The sequence below is a fragment of the Natator depressus genome, chromosome 23 (genome assembly GCF_965152275.1).
Source record: "Natator depressus isolate rNatDep1 chromosome 23, rNatDep2.hap1, whole genome shotgun sequence".
Taxonomy (NCBI): Eukaryota; Metazoa; Chordata; order Testudines; family Cheloniidae; genus Natator; species Natator depressus.
In genome coordinates this window covers 13,056,537-13,074,963 of record NC_134256.1, presented here as the reverse complement: position 1 = coordinate 13,074,963, position 18,427 = coordinate 13,056,537, and positions in this window count along the sequence as shown.

Here is an 18,427-nt window from a genome sequence, read left to right as displayed (position 1 = left end):
ATCCATGTGACTGTTCCTGATCACTTTCCTCTCCTTTAAGTGCTTCAGAATTGATTCCTTGAGGACCTGCTCCATGATTTTTCCAGGGACTGAGGTGAGGCTGACTGGCCTGTAGTTCCCAGGATCCTCCTTCTTCCCTTTTTTAAAGATGGGCACTACATTAGCCTTTTTCCAGTCGTCCAGGACTTCCCCCGATTGCCATGAGTTTTCAAAGATAATGACCAATGGCTCTGCAATCACATCCACCAACTCCTTTAGCACTCTTGGATGCAACACATCCCGCCCCATGGACTTGTGCACGTCCAGCTTTTCTAAATAGTCCCGAACCACTTCTTTCTCCACAGAGGGCTGGTCACCTCCTCCCCATGCTGTGCTGCCCAGTGCGTAGTCTGGGAGCTGACCTTGTTCGTGAAGACAGAGGCAAAAAAAAGCATTGAGTACATTAGCTTTTTCCACATGCTCTGTCACTAGGTTGCCTCCCTCATTCAGTAAGGGGGGCCCACACTTTTCCTTGACTTTCTTCTTGTTGCTGTAACCCTTCTGCCCATCAGAGTTGGCAGCAACAAGGGCCGGGTTCAATACCTAGGGGATCCATTCCAATAACACAATGCAAACCGGCTCGAGCCCCCACCCAGTGACCTGGGACAAATATATACCACCCCCGCTGGGCACCTCCAAGAGGCAATACTTCCCCTCTCGCAAGCACATAGTCTGAGTGTAGCAAAAAGCCTTTTAATAACAGAGAGAAACAATGTGGCATTATGTTGGGGAAACACCACCAACAGGATTCATAACACAACCCATGAGCAAAAAAAACCACCCCAAGCAAATTGGGGCATGCCCCTTTCCCTCGGGTTCTTGAGTCCCAGCACCCAAACGTCTCTTGAGTCCAGCAATCCACAAATCACCCAAAGTCCAAAAAGTCCAGCCCCAGAGTTCAAAAGTTCATCTGCATAATGTTACTCCCCAGTCTGGCTAAAATGTGCCTGTGTGTGGGGGAAAGGGGTAAGGGGCACCTTACGTGTCCTGAAGCTGACTGCCCCACAGGGCTCTGCTCTGCTACGCTGTCTCACGAACGGCTCCGCTCTGCACCGCTCGCCGTCTCACGAACACACCGCTGTCTCACGAACGGCTCCACTCCACCACGAACGGCTCTGCTCTGCACCGCTCGCTGTCTCAAGAACAGCTCTGCTCAGCTCTGCTCAGCTCGCCGTCTCACGAACACACCGCTGTCTCACAGACGGCTCCGCTCCACCACGACCGGCTCCACTCCGCACAGCTCGCCGTCTCACGAACACACCGCTGCACTCTAGATCTTCTGGCTCCCCACTACTTGACACAGTGCTCAGTGATTTCAGCTCATAGTAGTGGGGGCCTTAGTGCTGGTGCACCTTAAGGCCAAAGTGAATGCAGCACAGTACCTGTAGCAAGACTCTTAATAGACCCAAAATTAGCTCTGACATTCCACAGTGGAGAGAGACAGAGGTGCAACTGGTGCTTCAGGCCCTCACAAAGGGGCCCACACCACCAGGTACTAATACCTGTCTCAAGTCTCTCTCAATTCACACAGTTTTGGAACCCATGACCCTTGCCTAGCGAGTGCTACTTAGTTGATGGTGAGTCCCTCCATCATAGCAAAAGGCCAAGTACAGTTCCAAGCACAGTTCCCATAATCAGGGTAATAACAATTTATTCTTCCTGCCCCAATAACAGAGACACTGGGGATCCCACAGCAGCCGAAGTGACCATTTGGGCAGCTATGGCCTCAGTCTAGGCGGGGTGGGTGTGCCTATGCAAATGAGATCAGCCCCTAAAGTTTTTTTTTTCCACAACTTGCCACACCTCACCACCAGATGTCAGGGTGGAGCTCACCCTGACACTGCTTACATTGCTAACATACCTGAAGAAACCCTTCTTGTTACTCTTAACATCTCTTGCTAGCTGCAACTCCAGGTGTGATTTGGCCTTCCTGATTTCACTCCTACATGCCCGAGCAATATTTTTATACTCTTCCCTGGTCATTTGTCCAATTTTCCACTTCTTGTAAGCTTCTTTTTTGTGTTTAAGATCAGCAAGGGTTTCACTCTTAAGCCAAGCTGGTCGCCTGCCTATTCTTTCTACACATCAGGATGGTTTGTCCCTGTAACCTCAGTAAGGATTCTTTAAAATACATCCAGCTCTCCTGGACTCCTTTCCCCCTCATGTTATTCTCCCAGGGGACCCTGCCCATCAGTTCCGTGAGGGAGTCAAAGTCTGCTTTTCTGAAGTCCAGGGTACGTATTCTGCTGCTTTCCTTTCTTCCTTGTGTCAGGATCCTGAACTCGACCATATCATGGTCACTGCCTCCCAGGTTCCCATCCACTTTTGCTTCCCCTACTAATTCTTCCCGCTTTGTGAGCAGCAGGTCAAGAAGAGCTCTGCCCTTAGTTGGTTCCACCAGCATTTGCACCAGGAAATTGTCCCCTACATTTTCCAAAAACTTCCTGGATTGTCTGTGCACCGCTGTATTGCTCTCCCAGCAGATATCAGGGTGATTGAAGTCTCCCATGAGAACCAGGGCATGCAATCTAGTAACGTCCGTGAGTTGCCGGGAGAAAGCCTCGTCCACCTCATCCCCCTGCTCCGGGGGTCTATAGCAGACTCCCACCACGACATCACCCTTGTTGCTCACACTTCTAAACTTAATCCAGAGACACTCAGGTTTTTCTGCAGTTTCATATCGGAGCTCTGAGCAGTCATACTGCTCCCTTACGTACAATGCAACTCCCCCACCTTTTCTGCCCCGCCTGTCCTTCCTGAACAGTTTATATCCATCCATGACAGTACTCCAGTCATGTGAGTTATCCCACCAAATCTCTTATTCCAATCACATCATAATTCCTTGACTGTGCCAGGACTTCCAGTTCTCCCTGCTTGTTTCCCAGGCTTCTTGCATTTGTGTATAGGCACTTGAGATAACTCGCTGATCGTCCCTCTTTCTCAGTAGGAGACAGGAGCCCTGCCCTCTTGTGCGCTCCTGCTCGTGCTTCCTCCCGGTATCCCGCTTCCCCACTTACCTCAGGGCTTTGGTCTCCTTCCCCCGGTGAACCTAGTTTAAAGCCCTCCTCACTAGGTTAGCCAGCCTGCTTGCGAAGATGCTCTTCCCTCTCTTCGTTAGATGGAGCCCGTCTCTGCCTAGCACTCCTCCTTCTTGGAACACCATCCCATGGTCAAAGAATCCAAAGCCTTCTCTCCGACACCACCTGCGTAGCCATTCGTTGACTTCCATGATTCAACAGTCTCTACCCAAGCCTTTTCCTTCCACGGGGAGGATGGACGAGAACACCACTTGCGCCTCAAACACCATTTGCGCCTCAAGCCCATGCAGACGGCCGGGCTCCTCCGTTGCACCCACGTGCAGATTGCATGGCTCCCGCCTCGTCACTGGGCTCTCAGGCTGCCACTGGGCCTGTGGGAGTGCTAGCTGGACGGCACTGCTCATGCGGCTCCCTTGCCCCATGCATCTGCCCCGGCCCTGCCATTATTCAAATGAGAGGCTGAGCCAGGTGGCAGCGAGCATGGGGGTCCCAGACCATACTGGACAGGAGGTGGCAGCACCTGGTGGACATGCACCCCAACCAGTGGGTGCTTGTTGCACCAGGTAGCCCCCCTTGTCCCGAGCCCCGCGGAGCAGCTGGAGCCCCAGTGCCCCATCCACCCATCAGTGCCCCCAGGAGAGACTGGACCTCCCCCCAGTGCCTCTGGCCCCAATTCCTCACCAGCATCCTCGGGGGAGACTGAACCTCCCGCAGCGCCCCTGCCCCATCCCCCCACCAGCACCCATGGGGTGACTTGAGTGTCCTTCCCCCCTCAGCTCCCCAGCCCACCTGCGCTCCAGATCCAGCAGGGAGCTGTCCCTGGCTAAGCTGAAGCCAGGTGAGGCCTGGCCTGGTTCAGAGGAGAAGCGGGGCAGATCGACAGCAGTGGTGGCTCTGGAGTGGGGTTCCCGAGAGTGGTCTGGCTGGGGTTGAGGGGGGGTCCAGTTCAGGAATAGAAGTTCAGGAGGAGCCCTGTTCTGGTAGGCAATGGGGAAGTTTGGGTTGAGAGGGCTCAATTCATGGAGAGGTGTGATCTGATTCGGCTGGAAGGGGGTCTGGTCCCATTTGGGGGTTTTGGTCTGGGGAAGGATGTGGGTCTTGTCCAGTTTGGAGTGGGGGTCATTCTGGGAAAGGATGTGGGTCTGGTCCAGTTTGGTCTGGGGACGGATTTGGGTCTGGTCCGGTTCAGGGGGGTCATTTTTGAGAGTGATGTGGGTCTGGTCTGATTTGGAGGATTGTCCTGGTCTTTTGGGGACACATCTGGTCCCGATCCTAATCTCTGTGCCTCTCTGTCTGAAGGGGAGGACAAGCAAAGCTAATATGAATAATGAGGCTGTAAATCAAATATATTAATTTTTTCATATTTTTTATTTTTAAAATGTTTTAAACCTGTCCCAATTTCGTACAATTCAATTGAAGCCCTGGTAGTTCATATGAAAAATGCAAAGGGTGAGATAGTGTGATGGTTCCCTATTAGTGGCAGTAGTGTAGCCCAGTGGGCTAGGTTGCCTTTGTTATATTCACTGCAAAGTAGCTCAGTGGACTAGCTTGCCTTTATTATATTTACTGCTTTGCTTTATATTCTGCTTTGTATTATATTTAGCAGAAATGCAAGAAACCTACAGGCCTGTATCCTGTAAGACATTAGCTTCAACAAGTTAGCATAAGGCTTCAGGTCTATGAACTTTGAACAGATACATTTTGCATAGATAAGTGGCCCAATGGAAAACCCCAAGTATGTGGGGAGCTGAAAATAGAGTTTAAGGGGAAGTTCTGACCACAGGTACATGAGTCAACTACAGAAGTGTCCTAGCAACAAACTGATGTACATAACAGGTACATGGGCTACATCTAAGGCTAGCCTGCTTGCTTGCCAATATATCTTTTCTTATAAGTTTCTTATGGGTTTGATTATTTGTTTTCTTATAATAGGTTTATAGGTCTATATTGGAGTATATTTTGGCTGTAACACACGGGACTTTCAGGCCACATCCTGTTGAGCTAAGGCAAGGTTAGCATACATATGTTTGGGACCTTTCACCTAGATACAGGGTGATGAGCTAAAGCGTAAGGTCCATATATGGCTGCAACGTTTAACATAGAGGATGCATTGAAGTAGGTTGGCATAGTGGGCTTTCTTAAGTTCATACCCTTTTAAACTTAACAGGTACACCACAACTTGGAACGAACAGAAATAACCAGTTAGGACAGAAATAAAAAATGTGATACCTAATCACAAAAGGGCCATGGTAACGAATTGACATATATGATAATAAATTGAGATCATTGATATACTAACCTATAGAAGAAAGACACTCCAACATCAGTAAGGTAGGGAAATACAAATAAGGAAAAGGGGAAAAATCCCCTACTGAATATGCATCAAACATAACAGCATCAGAGTAATATATTATAAAAGTGGTATCCTGGCCTAGGGGCGGTAAGAGAGAACATAAGAATGTAAGTATGGCCAGACTGGGTCAGACCAAAGGTCCATCTAGCCCAGTTTCCTGTCTTCCAACAGTGGCCAATGCCAGGTGCCCCAGAGGGAATGAACAGAACAGGGAATCATCAAGTGAACCATTCCCTGTCGCTCATTCCCAGCTTCGGGCAAACAGAGACTAGGGACACCATTCCTGCTCATCCTGGCTAATAGCATTGATGGACCTATCCTCCATGAATTTATCTAGTTCTTTTTTGAACTTGGCCTTCACAACATCCTCTGGCCTTTAGTCTTGGCCTTCACAACATCCTCTGGCAAGGAGTTCCACAGGTTGACTGTGTGTTGTGTGAAAAAATACTTCCTTTTTTTTGTTTTAAACCTGCTGCTTATTAATTTCATTTGGTGACCTCTAGTGCTTGTCTTATGAGAAAGAGTAAATAAAACTTCCTTATTTACTTTCTCCACACCAGTCATGATTTTGTAGACCTCTATCATATCCCCTCCTTAATCGTCTTTTTTCCAAGCTGAAAAGTTCCAGTCTTATTAATATCTCATCATATGGCAGATGCTCCATTCCCCTAATCATGTTTGTTGTCCTTTTCTGAACCTTTTTCAATTCCAATATATCTTTTTTGAGATGGCGTGACCACATCTGCACACACTATTCAAGACGTGGGTGTACCATGGATTTATATAGAGGCAATATGACATTTTCTGTCCTATTATCTATCTCTTTCTTAATGATGCCCAACTTTCTGTTCACTTTTTTGACAGCCACTGCACATTGAGTGGATGTTTCTGAGAACTATCCACAATGACTCCAAGATCTCTTCCTTAAGTGGTAACAGCTAATTTAGACCCACCATTTTATATGTATAGTTGGGATTATATTTTCCAATGTGCATTACTTCACATTTATCAACATTAAATTTCATCTGCCATTTTGTGGCCCAGTCACCCAGTTTTGTGAGATTCTTTTGTAGCTCTTCGCAGTCTGCTGGGTCTTAACTATGTTTAGTAATTTTGTATCATCTGCAAATTTTGCCACTTCACTGCTTACCCCTTTTTCCAGATCATTTATGAATATGTTGAATAGGACTTGTTCTGTTCTGGGAACAGACCTCTGGGGGACACCACTATTTACCTCTCTCCGTTCTCAAAACTGACCATTTATACCTACGCTTTGTTTCCTATCTTTTAACCAGTTACCAATCCATGAGAGTACCTTCCCTCTTATCCCGTGGCAGCTTACTTTGCATAAAAGCCTTTGATGAGGGACCTTGTCAAAGGTTTTCTGAAAATCTAAGTACACTATATTCACTGGCTCCCCTTGGTCCACATGCTTGTTGACCCCTTCAAAGAATTCTAGTAGATTGGTGCGGCATGATTTCCCTTTACTAAAATCATGTTGACTCTTCCTCAACAAATTATGTTCATCTATATGTCTGACAATACTGTTCTTTCTTATAGTTTCAACCAGTTTGCCCGGTACTTAAGTCAGGCTTACCAGCCTGTAATTGCTGGTGTTACCTCTGGAGCCCTTTTTAAAAATTGGCATCACATTAGCTATCCTCCAGTCCTTTGTTACAGAAGCTGATTTAAATGATAGGTTACAGACTACAGTTAGTAGTTCTGCAATTTCACATTTGAGTTCCTTCAGAACTCTTGGGTGAATACCATCTGGTCCTGGTGACTTATTACGGTTTCATTTATCTATTTGTTACAAAACCTCCTCTAATGACGCCTCAATCTGGGACAGTTCCTCAGATCTGTCACCTAAAAAGAATGGCTCAGGTTTGGGAATCTCCCTCACATCCTCAGCCGTGAAGACTGATGCAAAGAATTCATTTAGCTTCTCCACAATGGCCTTGTCATCCTTGAGTGCTCCTTTAGCACCTCGATCGTCCAGTGGCCCCACTGGTTGTTTAGCAGGCTTCCTGCTTCTGATGTTAAAAAAAAAATTGATATTACTTTTTGAGTCTTTGGCTACCTGTTTCTCAAATTCTTTTCTGGCCTTCCTAATTGTATTTTTACACTTCATTTGCCAGAGTTTATGCTCCTTTCTATTTTGCTCAATGGGATTTAACTTCCACTTTTTAAAGGATGCCTTTTTGCCTCTCACTGTTTCTTTTACTTTGTTGCTTAGCTATGGTGGCTCTTTTTTGCTTCTAGGAGAGTGACCAGGTCCCAGCTCAGTCAGACACCTCAGCCTCAGCCGTAAGGCGTTTCTGTGTGTGTGTGTGCGTGTGCGCACGGGCATGACAGAGAGAGAGACTGTATCCCAGCTCAGCCCTGCCCAGCAACTCATCATGACAGCAAAGGGGTGGTGAACACACAACAATTAAATAACAAACACCTGAAAATCCAAATGCTGAAAATCATCCATTCTGAAAATCTGAAATGAAAAATTTCTAACAAAATATCTTTGTTCAAAATTCGTCACAGGGAACCATCCACCACCATTTTTCACCCATCTCAGCTCAGATGGCCCAGCCCAGGCAGGCGCGGGACGGGGACATGATAGAAATGTCAGTCTTACTCCTGGGGGAATTCTGTGCGTCTGCGGATGCACAGAATTCCTCTGTCTCACATAATTTTGTAATTTCCTGCATAAAAAACATTTTGCCTAAGAAGTGCTGCAGTTCCGCCTTTTGCCCACCAAAGGCCACTGTGGCACAAGAACAGCCAGCTGCATTCATGCCAGCTGTTCTAGTGCTACAGCATCCTCTGGTGGGCAAAAGACAGAACTGTAGCCCTTAGTCAAAAAAAAAATTATGTGGGAAAATACAAAATTCTATGCCCAGTACTGCAGAATTCCCCAAGGAGTAGAAGTTCATCACAGCACCCTGCCCACAGAGCCAGGTAGGACAGAGTGGGGCACCCAGGGCTGCTGGGGGGGTGTATATGTTTCACAGACTGGGGGTCAGAATGTCTAGTGCAGGGGACAGCCTGGAAAATGGGCTCAGGAGCTAATGGGGTGACAGCGTTGAGCCTGAGGACGAGGGCTGCAGAGACCCATGGGAATGAGAGGTGTGGGGACAGGGGCAGACGTGCCAGACTGAATGGGAGAGGCTTGGGGTCAGCCCAGGTCTGCATGGGGGAGGCTTCCCAACACCCTAACAATCCCCCCTCAAAGAAAAACCTCCCACCCACACCCAACGCCCTCCAGGTTCACTCCTAGGCTCCTTCCCTCTCCCTTAGCTCCTCCGTTACCCCTGACTCCCCCAAGTTCTTACACTGCTTCTGAAAGGTGCAGGAAATACCACTCTGAGTTCTGTATTGTAATTTAAATGAATTACACAAAGTTCTGTATTAATATGACTAGTAAGGAATCTATTTGTCAAAAAAGTAATTCCTGAATCTTTTTTTTTTTTGGTCTGTATTGTTACAGACGTACTTGCTGACAGATATTTTGAAATAAATTACCAAAATAATTGTAATTGGCATGATTATATTGTGTTATTTTGACAAATAAAATATGCAGAATTTTGCAGAATTTTCAAATATTGTATGCAGAACTTTTAATTTTTTGCCTAAGAATTCCTCCAGGAGTACAATCTGGAAGGGACCTCAAGTTGTCATCAAGTCCCACCCCCTGTGTTGAGGCAGGACCAAGTAAACTTAGACCATCCCTGACAGGGATTTGTTTAACCTCTTCTTAATAACCTCTGAAGACGGTGATTCCATGACCTGCCTTGGAAGTTATTCTAGAGCTTAACTACCCTTATCGTTAGAAAGTTTTTCTAACATCTAACCTACATTTCCCTTGCTGCAGATTATGCCCATTACTTCCTGTCCTACCTTCAGTGGACAGGGAGAACAACTGATCCCCATCCTCATTATGGGCCTGGAGTGTGCATATGGTCTGCTCTGGTTTCTTATGTATTTATTGCCTATCAGGTGACTCCAGCTGTGGTAGTGTCGGGGGTTCCTCCCTATAAGGTAAATGATTCTGAAGTGTTTCTTTATTTACTGGACTCTATTTAGGGAAAGGTGGGTCCTGGGTTGGGCAACCCCCAGTCTGAGTGTGATCACGAGGACAATAGACATAGAGGAATCACACGATGATGCAGTAGAGTGATGGACTTGTCCAATGTGGTGCTCTCTCTCCCTGCAGCTCTCTCAGGCTTCAAGCAGCATTGCTGAGCTGGGCTGCATCTTTGCAGGGCAGGAAAATGGCTCTTTCAATGGGGGAATCCCAAACCCTTCTGATGGGAAAAAGAAAAAAGAAAAGGAGTACTTGTGGCACCTTAGAGACTAACCAGTTTATTTGAGCATGAGCTTTCGTGAGCTACAGCTCACTTCATCGGATGCATAGCATATCGTGGAAACTGCAGAAGACATTATATACACACAGAGACCATGAAACAAAACTTCCTCCCACCCCACTCTCCTGCTGGTAACAGCTTATCTAAAGTGATCATCAAGTAGGGCCATTTCCAGCACAAATCCAGGTTTTCTCACCCTTCCCCCCCCCCCCACACACACATACAAACTCACTCTCCTGCTGGTAATAGCCCATCCCTCTTTGAAACCTCTCTTTATAATGCGCATGATAATCAAGGTGGGTCATTTCCAGCACTAATCCAGGTTTTCTCACCCCCCCCCACACCCCCCTCCAAAAACCACACACACAAACTCACTCTCCTGCTGGCAATAGCTCATCTTACAATGTGCACAGCAATAATCCAAGTTTAACCAGAACGTCTTGGGGGGGGGTTTGTAGGAAAAAAACAAGGGGAGATAGGCTACCTTGCATAATGACTTAGCCACTCCCAGTCTCTATTCAAGCCCAAATTAATAGTATCCAATTTGCAAATGAATTCCAATTCAGCAGTTTCTCGCTGGAGTCTGGATTTGAAGTTTTTTTGCTTTAAGATAGCGACCCTCATGTCTGTGATTGCGTGACCAGAGAGATTGAAGTGTTCTCCGACTGGTTTATGAATGTTATAATTCTTAACATCTGATTTGTGTCCATTTATTCTTTTACGTAGAGACTGTCCAGTTTGACCAATGTACATGGCAGAGGGGCATTGCTGGCACATGATGGCATATATCACATTGGTGGATGTGCAGGTGAACGAGCCTCTGATAGTGTGGCTGATGTTGTTAGGCCCTGTGATGGTGTCCCCTGAATAGATATGTGGGCACAGTTGGCAACGGGCTTTGTTGCAAGGATAGGTTCCTGGGTTAGTGGTTCTGTTGTGTGGTATGTGGTTGTTGGTGAGTATTCGCTTCAGGTTGGGGGGCTGTCTGTAGGCAAGGACTGGCCTTTCTCCCAAGATTTGTGAGAGTGTTGGGTCATCCTTCAGGATAGGTTGTAGATCCTTAATAATGCGTTGGAGGGGTTTTAGTTGGGGGCTGAAGGTGACGGCTAGTGGCGTTCTGTTATTTTCTTTGTTAGGCCTGTCCTGTAGTAGGTGACTTCTGGGAACTCTTCTGGCTCTATCAATCTGTTTCTTCACTTCCGCAGGTGGGTATTGTAGTTGTAAGAATGCTTGATAGAGATCTTGTAGGTGTTTGTCTCTGTCTGAGGGGTTGGAGCAAATGCGGTTGTATCGCAGAGCTTGGCTGTAGACGATGGATCGTGTGGTGTGGTCAGGGTGAAAGCTGGAGGCATGTAGGTAGGAATAGCGGTCAGTAGGTTTCCGGTATAGGGTGGTGTTGATGTGACCATCGTTTATTAGCACTGTAGTGTCCAGGAAGTGGATCTCTTGTGTGGACTGGACCAGGCTGAGGTTGATGGTGGGATGGAAATTGTTGAAATCATGGTGGAATTCCTCAAGGGCTTCTTTTCCATGGGTCCAGATGATGAAGATGTCATCAATATAGCGCAAGTAAAGTAGGGGCATTAGGGGACGAGAGCTGAGGAAGCGTTGTTCTAAATCAGCCATAAAAATGTTGGCATACTGTGGGGCCATGCGGGTACCCATAGCAGTGCCGCTGATCTGAAGGTATACATTGTCCCCAAATGTAAAATAGTTATGGGTAAGGACAAAGTCACTGCATTTATCTGCATGGAGTGGAAATCTATCAACTGCATGAAAAAACTTGTACAGATACAGACAGACATCATCTTCCTTTCCAAATGCAAACAGATGGACATCGTACCAAAAGGACTGAAGGTAAAAAATCCATTACAATCTACATACCACACAGACTATGCTGACAGCTTGTGCCACACGCTCTCAAAGAAACTGCGGAATCACCTGATCAACATCCTCTACAGCAAACAGGGAAAGATTAAGAATGAGCTCTCAAAAATGGATACTCTCATAAAAAGCCAACCTTCCACACAAACTTCCTCGTGGCTGGATTTTACTAAAACTAGACAAGCCATTTACAACGCACACTTTACTTCTCTACAAAAGAAAAAGGACACTAAACTTTCTAAACTACTACAGGCTACAAGGGGCCACAGCAATGGTTCCCTCAACCCACCCAGCAATATTGTTAACCTATCCAACTATACTCTCAGCCCAGCAGAAGCAGCTGTCCTATCTCGGGGTCTCTCCTTCTGCCCCTCCACCCCCTCGAATATGATACAGTTCTGTGGTGACCTAGAATCCTATTTTCGACGTCTCCGACTCAAGGAATATTTCCAAGATACCTCTGAACAACATAATGATCCACAGAGGCCTGCCTACCAACATTACAAAAAGAAGGATTCTAGATGGACTCCCCCTGAAGGTCGAAACAGCAGACTGGACTTCTACATAGAGTGCTTCCGCCGACGTGCACGGGCTGAAATTGGGGAAAAGCAGCATCACTTGCCCCATAACCTCAGCCGTGCAGAACACAACGCCATCCACAGCCTCAGAAACAACTCTGACATCATAATCAAAAAGGCTGACAAAGGAGGTGCTGTTGTCATCATGAATAGGTCGGAATATGAACAAGAGGCTGCTCGGCAGCTCTCCAACACCACTTTCTACAAGCCATTACCCTCTGATCCCACTGAGAGTTACCAAAAGCATCTACAGCATTTGCTCAAGAAACTTCCTGAAAAAGCACAAGTTCAAATCCGCACAGACACACCCCTGGAACCCCGACCTGGGATATTCTATCTACTACCCAAGATCCATAAACCTGGAAATCCTGGGCGCCCCATCATCTCAGGCATTGGCACCCTGACAGCAGGATTGTCCGGCTATGTAGACTCACTCCTCAGGCCCTACGCTACCAGCACTCCCAGCTACCTTCGAGACACCACTGACTTCCTGAGGAAACTACAATCCATTGGTGATCTTCCTGATAACACCATCCTGGCCACTATGGATGTAGAAGCCCTCTACACCAACATTCCACACAAAGATGGACTACAAGCCATCAAGAACACTATCCCCGATAATGTCACGGCTAACCTGGTGGCTGAACTTTGTGACTTTGTCCTTACCCATAACTATTTTACATTTGGGGACAATGTATACCTTCAGATCAGCGGCACTGCTATGGGTACCCGCATGGCCCCACAGTATGCCAACATTTTTATGGCTGATTTAGAACAACGCTTCCTCAGCTCTCGTCCCCTAATGCCCCTACTTTACTTGCGCTATATTGATGACATCTTCATCATCTGGACCCATGGAAAAGAAGCCCTTGAGGAATTCCACCATGATTTCAACAATTTCCATCCCACCATCAACCTCAGCCTGGTCCAGTCCACACAAGAGATCCACTTCCTGGACACTACAGTGCTAATAAACGATGGTCACATCAACACCACCCTATACCGGAAACCTACTGACCGCTATTCCTACCTACATGCCTCCAGCTTTCACCCTGACCACACCACACGATCCATCGTCTACAGCCAAGCTCTGCGATACAACCGCATTTGCTCCAACCCCTCAGACAGAGACAAACACCTACAAGATCTCTATCAAGCATTCTTACAACTACAATACCCACCTGCGGAAGTGAAGAAACAGATTGATAGAGCCAGAAGAGTTCCCAGAAGTCACCTACTACAGGACAGGCCTAACAAAGAAAATAACAGAACGCCACTAGCCGTCACCTTCAGCCCCCAACTAAAACCCCTCCAACGCATTATTAAGGATCTACAACCTATCCTGAAGGATGACCCAACACTCTCACAAATCTTGGGAGAAAGGCCAGTCCTTGCCTACAGACAGCCCCCCAACCTGAAGCGAATACTCACCAACAACCACATACCACACAACAGAACCACTAACCCAGGAACCTATCCTTGCAACAAAGCCCGTTGCCAACTGTGCCCACATATCTATTCAGGGGACACCATCACAGGGCCTAACAACATCAGCCACACTATCAGAGGCTCGTTCACCTGCACATCCACCAATGTGATATATGCCATCATGTGCCAGCAATGCCCCTCTGCCATGTACATTGGTCAAACTGGACAGTCTCTACGTAAAAGAATAAATGGACACAAATCAGATGTTAAGAATTATAACATTCATAAACCAGTCGGAGAACACTTCAATCTCTCTGGTCACGCAATCACAGACATGAGGGTCGCTATCTTAAAGCAAAAAAACTTCAAATCCAGACTCCAGCGAGAAACTGCTGAATTGGAATTCATTTGCAAATTGGATACTATTAATTTGGGCTTGAATAGAGACTGGGAGTGGCTAAGTCATTATGCAAGGTAGCCTATCTCCCCTTGTTTTTTTCCTACAAACCCCCCCCCAAGACGTTCTGGTTAAACTTGGATTATTGCTGTGCACATTGTAAGATGAGCTATTGCCAGCAGGAGAGTGAGTTTGTGTGTGTGGTTTTTGGAGGGGGGTGTGGGGGGGGGTGAGAAAACCTGGATTAGTGCTGGAAATGACCCACCTTGATTATCATGCGCATTATAAAGAGAGGTTTCAAAGAGGGATGGGCTATTACCAGCAGGAGAGTGAGTTTGTATGTGTGTGTGTGGGGGGGGGAAGGGTGAGAAAACCTGGATTTGTGCTGGAAATGGCCCTACTTGATGATCACTTTAGATAAGCTGTTACCAGCAGGAGAGTGGGGTGGGAGGAAGTTTTGTTTCATGGTCTCTGTGTGTATATAATGTCTTCTGCAGTTTCCACGATATGCTATGCATCCGATGAAGTGAGCTGTAGCTCACGAAAGCTCATGCTCAAATAAACTGGTTAGTCTCTAAGGTGCCACAAGTACTCCTTTTCTTTTTTCTTTTTACGAATACAGACTAACACGGCTGTTACTCTGAAATCTGATGGGAAAGTTTCATCTGGTGTTCACTGTCCCCCTCTGCTAAATTCAGTGAATTATTTCCTCCCTCTCCACTCACTCTATTTGTTGTTGTTCTGGCAGGAGGCACCAGATGGCATCGTCACACCTGGGCTCACAAGTTCTTTCTCTCCATGTAATTAGTTATTTACGCTCTCTGCTCCAGTCCTGGAACAGAGGTGTCACAAACAGCATGTGAGCAAACCTCTCATTCAGGAATTTCAGCCCAACACCAGTGCTCAGTTCCCAGGGAGCAACCATGCCCCAAGAACAGACCTTAGCAGAGCCCCAACCTGGCTCTTTGCCCCCGTTCCCCAAAGCATCTGCATCAGCAAACCTACAGCTACACAGTATGTCTGCAAAGGCTGTGTGCGCCACTCACACAGCAAGGAGGAGATGGTGTTGGACTTTGCATAACAGCGCCACCTAATGACTCTTGCCAGAGCGATACTAATGCTGTATGTGCCTCAGGAGCTCGTGAGAACATGACATTTCTGTTCCATGTGAAATACTGACCTTTCACATTTTATTTTCATCCTGTACCAGGACAACAAATCAAAATTTCAAATGTTCATGGAACAGAAATTCAGCAACATTTTGATTCAGAAACATCTAAGCACCTTGTTGATTTTGAAGAAACAGCATTTTCAGATGTAAAACTCTTCCACTGGGTATTTTTCGACAAGCTGTGCACACATTTCTGCATGTTGTACAGATCTCTCTCCCTCACTCAGGAAAGCTCTCAAGCATGTGCTCAAGTCCAACCCATCCAGAACAGCACCTATGTATGTGTTTAACTTTAAGCTTCTGCTGAAGTCCCATTGCTGGAACTAAAATGGCTGTTTGAAGTTAAGTTTGTACCTGGTGCTATCCCAAATAGTGATGCTTCCCTGAAGCAGGGCAGTTACCACAGTGATGGTTCCTGCCTTGAGGAGCTCGCACTTACATCTGCGCACAAGGGAATGGGGAGGGCAGGGGGAATCCATGTTTATTGCCACAAAAATTGTGAACAAAATTATTTCTTTCAAAACTTGTTAGGGAAAATGTCAGTGTTTTGATGAAAACAATAATCATGAAACTTAACAAATATTTTCATTTGGCCTCATTTTGACTTGACATTTTCCTTTGTTTTGAGTTTTCGGAGCCAAAATGAGACAAAATTGTCAGTTAGAAACACAAATAGCTTTGCTATGTTTAGTTTCAAATAGACATTTTCCTTCCATTTTTGGACTTTGACAGCCCAAAGCAAAGCTGTCAATTCAAAACAAAACAAAACAAAATATTGTCTTTCATTTCAAAAGTATTTTTGTGGAATGACTAAGAAGATCATTACATGTGAACTGTTTTGGGGAAAAGATTTAATTTAAATTAAACCGTTTTTGCATTAAAAAAATGTTGGTCAAAAAAAATTTGTGGAAAAACTTCAACCAGCTTTACTCACAAAGAACAGCCAGTAACTCGCCCGGCAGATAACCATAGGGTGAGCTCCCCGAGTATGTTATTGAGGACACTGGGGTCACTTTCTATAGGACTCAGCCAGCTACAGCCAGTAGGTACTTGCCAGTGGCTGCTTGGAGAGGCCATTCACAGTGCTGGATCTGAAGCTCCTGTTGGGAATTACAATTCCTGCTGTTCTGGTTCTGGCTGTGGTGCTTTATCTGCTGGGAAAGAAAGGTGGGTGTGACAGTGAGGCCAAGCCATGCTGGCAAATGTACAGACAGAGGTGTCAGAGATAAAGAAGAGGTTACTTGCATTGTGTAGTAAATAAGGTTCTTCAAGATGTGTGTCCCTATGTGTGCTCCACTCTAGGTGTCTTTGCGTCTCTGCACCTCATATCAGAGATTTTTGGTAACAATGTACGTTTGGCCCACATGTACACTTTCCCCATCTCATGCTGTGCTCTGTTGCTATACAGTGCTGTGCGGGCAAACCACCCTCAGTTTCTTCGCTGCCGCAGAGCTCTTATATAAGAACTCTGAAGTAGAGGGAGGAGGGCGGATAGTAGAGCACTCACAGGACACACATCTTCAAGAACCGCAGTTACTGCACAAAGTGAGTAAACTCTTCTTAGAGTAGTGTCCCTTTGTGTGCTTCATCGTAGGTGACTCTACATCAGTGCTCCTGATGGAGAGATGGAGCTGAGTCCAATATTGATGTTAATATGGTCAAACCAAATATCACATCAGATGCTGAGTCACAAGTGATTGCAAAATGCTTGACAAATGTATGAGCAGATACCCAAGTTGCTGCTCTGCATATTTCTGTCCTCAGAACATTATTTAGGAATGCTATTGAAGTGGACATTTTGTAGAGTGTGTTCAGTCTCCCAAAGGGGGTTGTAGGTCATGTGTGTGACAGCAGTAGTTAATCCAGTCTGATATCCATCTACAGAGTCTTTGCTTAGATGTTGGGGATCCCTTAGATCCATCTGTGATGAAGAGGAATAGCCTTGGAGATTTTCTGAAAGGCTTAGTCCTTTCCAAATAGAAAGCTATCGCTGTCCTGGCAGTGAGTGTGTGCAGTGTTGCCTCCCTTTCATCCTGGTGTGGTTTGGGAAATAACGTTGGGAGGTGAATAAGTTGATTTATGGGGAAGGCTAAAAGTATTTTTGGTAGGAATTTGGGGTGTGGCCACAATGTGATCTTGTCCTTGCAGAAAATTGTAAAGGGAGGGTATGCCATTAGGACCCCTCTCTCTCCCACTCTCCAAGCAGACATGATGGCCACTAGGAATGTGGTTTCATACAGAGGTGTAGAAGCGAGCAAGTGGCCATAGGCTCAAAGGGTGACCTTATAAAATAGTTTAAGACAAGATTTCAGTCCCACGCTGGTGTAGCATCTTTGATTTGCAGGTAGAGTTTACCCATACCTTTATGAAATCTTTTCGTTGTAGAATGAGCAAACACCAAATGACTGTTTATCTTCTGCTGGCGGGGCCGCCCAGAGTGGGGGACAAGTGGGGCAATTTGCCCCAGACCGCGGGCCCTGCAGTGGCCCGCACGGGAATGTCTGAGCTCCTCCCTGACCCCGCCCCCACCTTCCCCCGGCGCCTCAGCATGTCCAGGAGCGGCCCTGGACAACGCTGCAGCGGCGTGGCTCCGGCGGGACCTGAGCTCCTGCCGCTCGGAGCTGCGTGGTAAGGGGGTGGGGCTGCGCCGGGAGACGGGGGAGGTGGGGTAAGCGGCATGGTAACGGGCCGGGGCCGGGGGGTTGGATAAGGGGAAGGGAATCCCGGGGACAATCAGGGCACAGGGAGCGGGGGGGGGGGGGTTGGATGGGGCAGAGGTTCGGGGGCGGTCAGGGGACGGTGAATGGGGGGGTTGGATCGTGGGAGTTCCCGGGGTCTGTCAGGACTCGGCTGGGGGGTGGATAGGGGTCGGTGCAGTCAGGGGACAGGGAGCGGTGGGGTCCCGGGGTGGTGGTGGTGGTGAGGGTCTCAGGGGGGTGGTCAGGGGACAAGGAGCAGGATGGGTCGGGGATTCTGAGGGGGGCAGTCGGGGGGCAGGAAGTGGGTGGGGGTCTGATAGGGGGCAGGGCCAGGCTGTCTAGGGAGGCACAGCCTTCCCTACCTGGCCCTTCATACAATTTTGGAACCTTGATGTGGCCCTTGGGCCAAAAAATTTGCCCACCGCAGCCGTAATGTCTCAAAAAAAGGTGGCTTTGCGTTTTAATTTACTTGCATGGTTCAC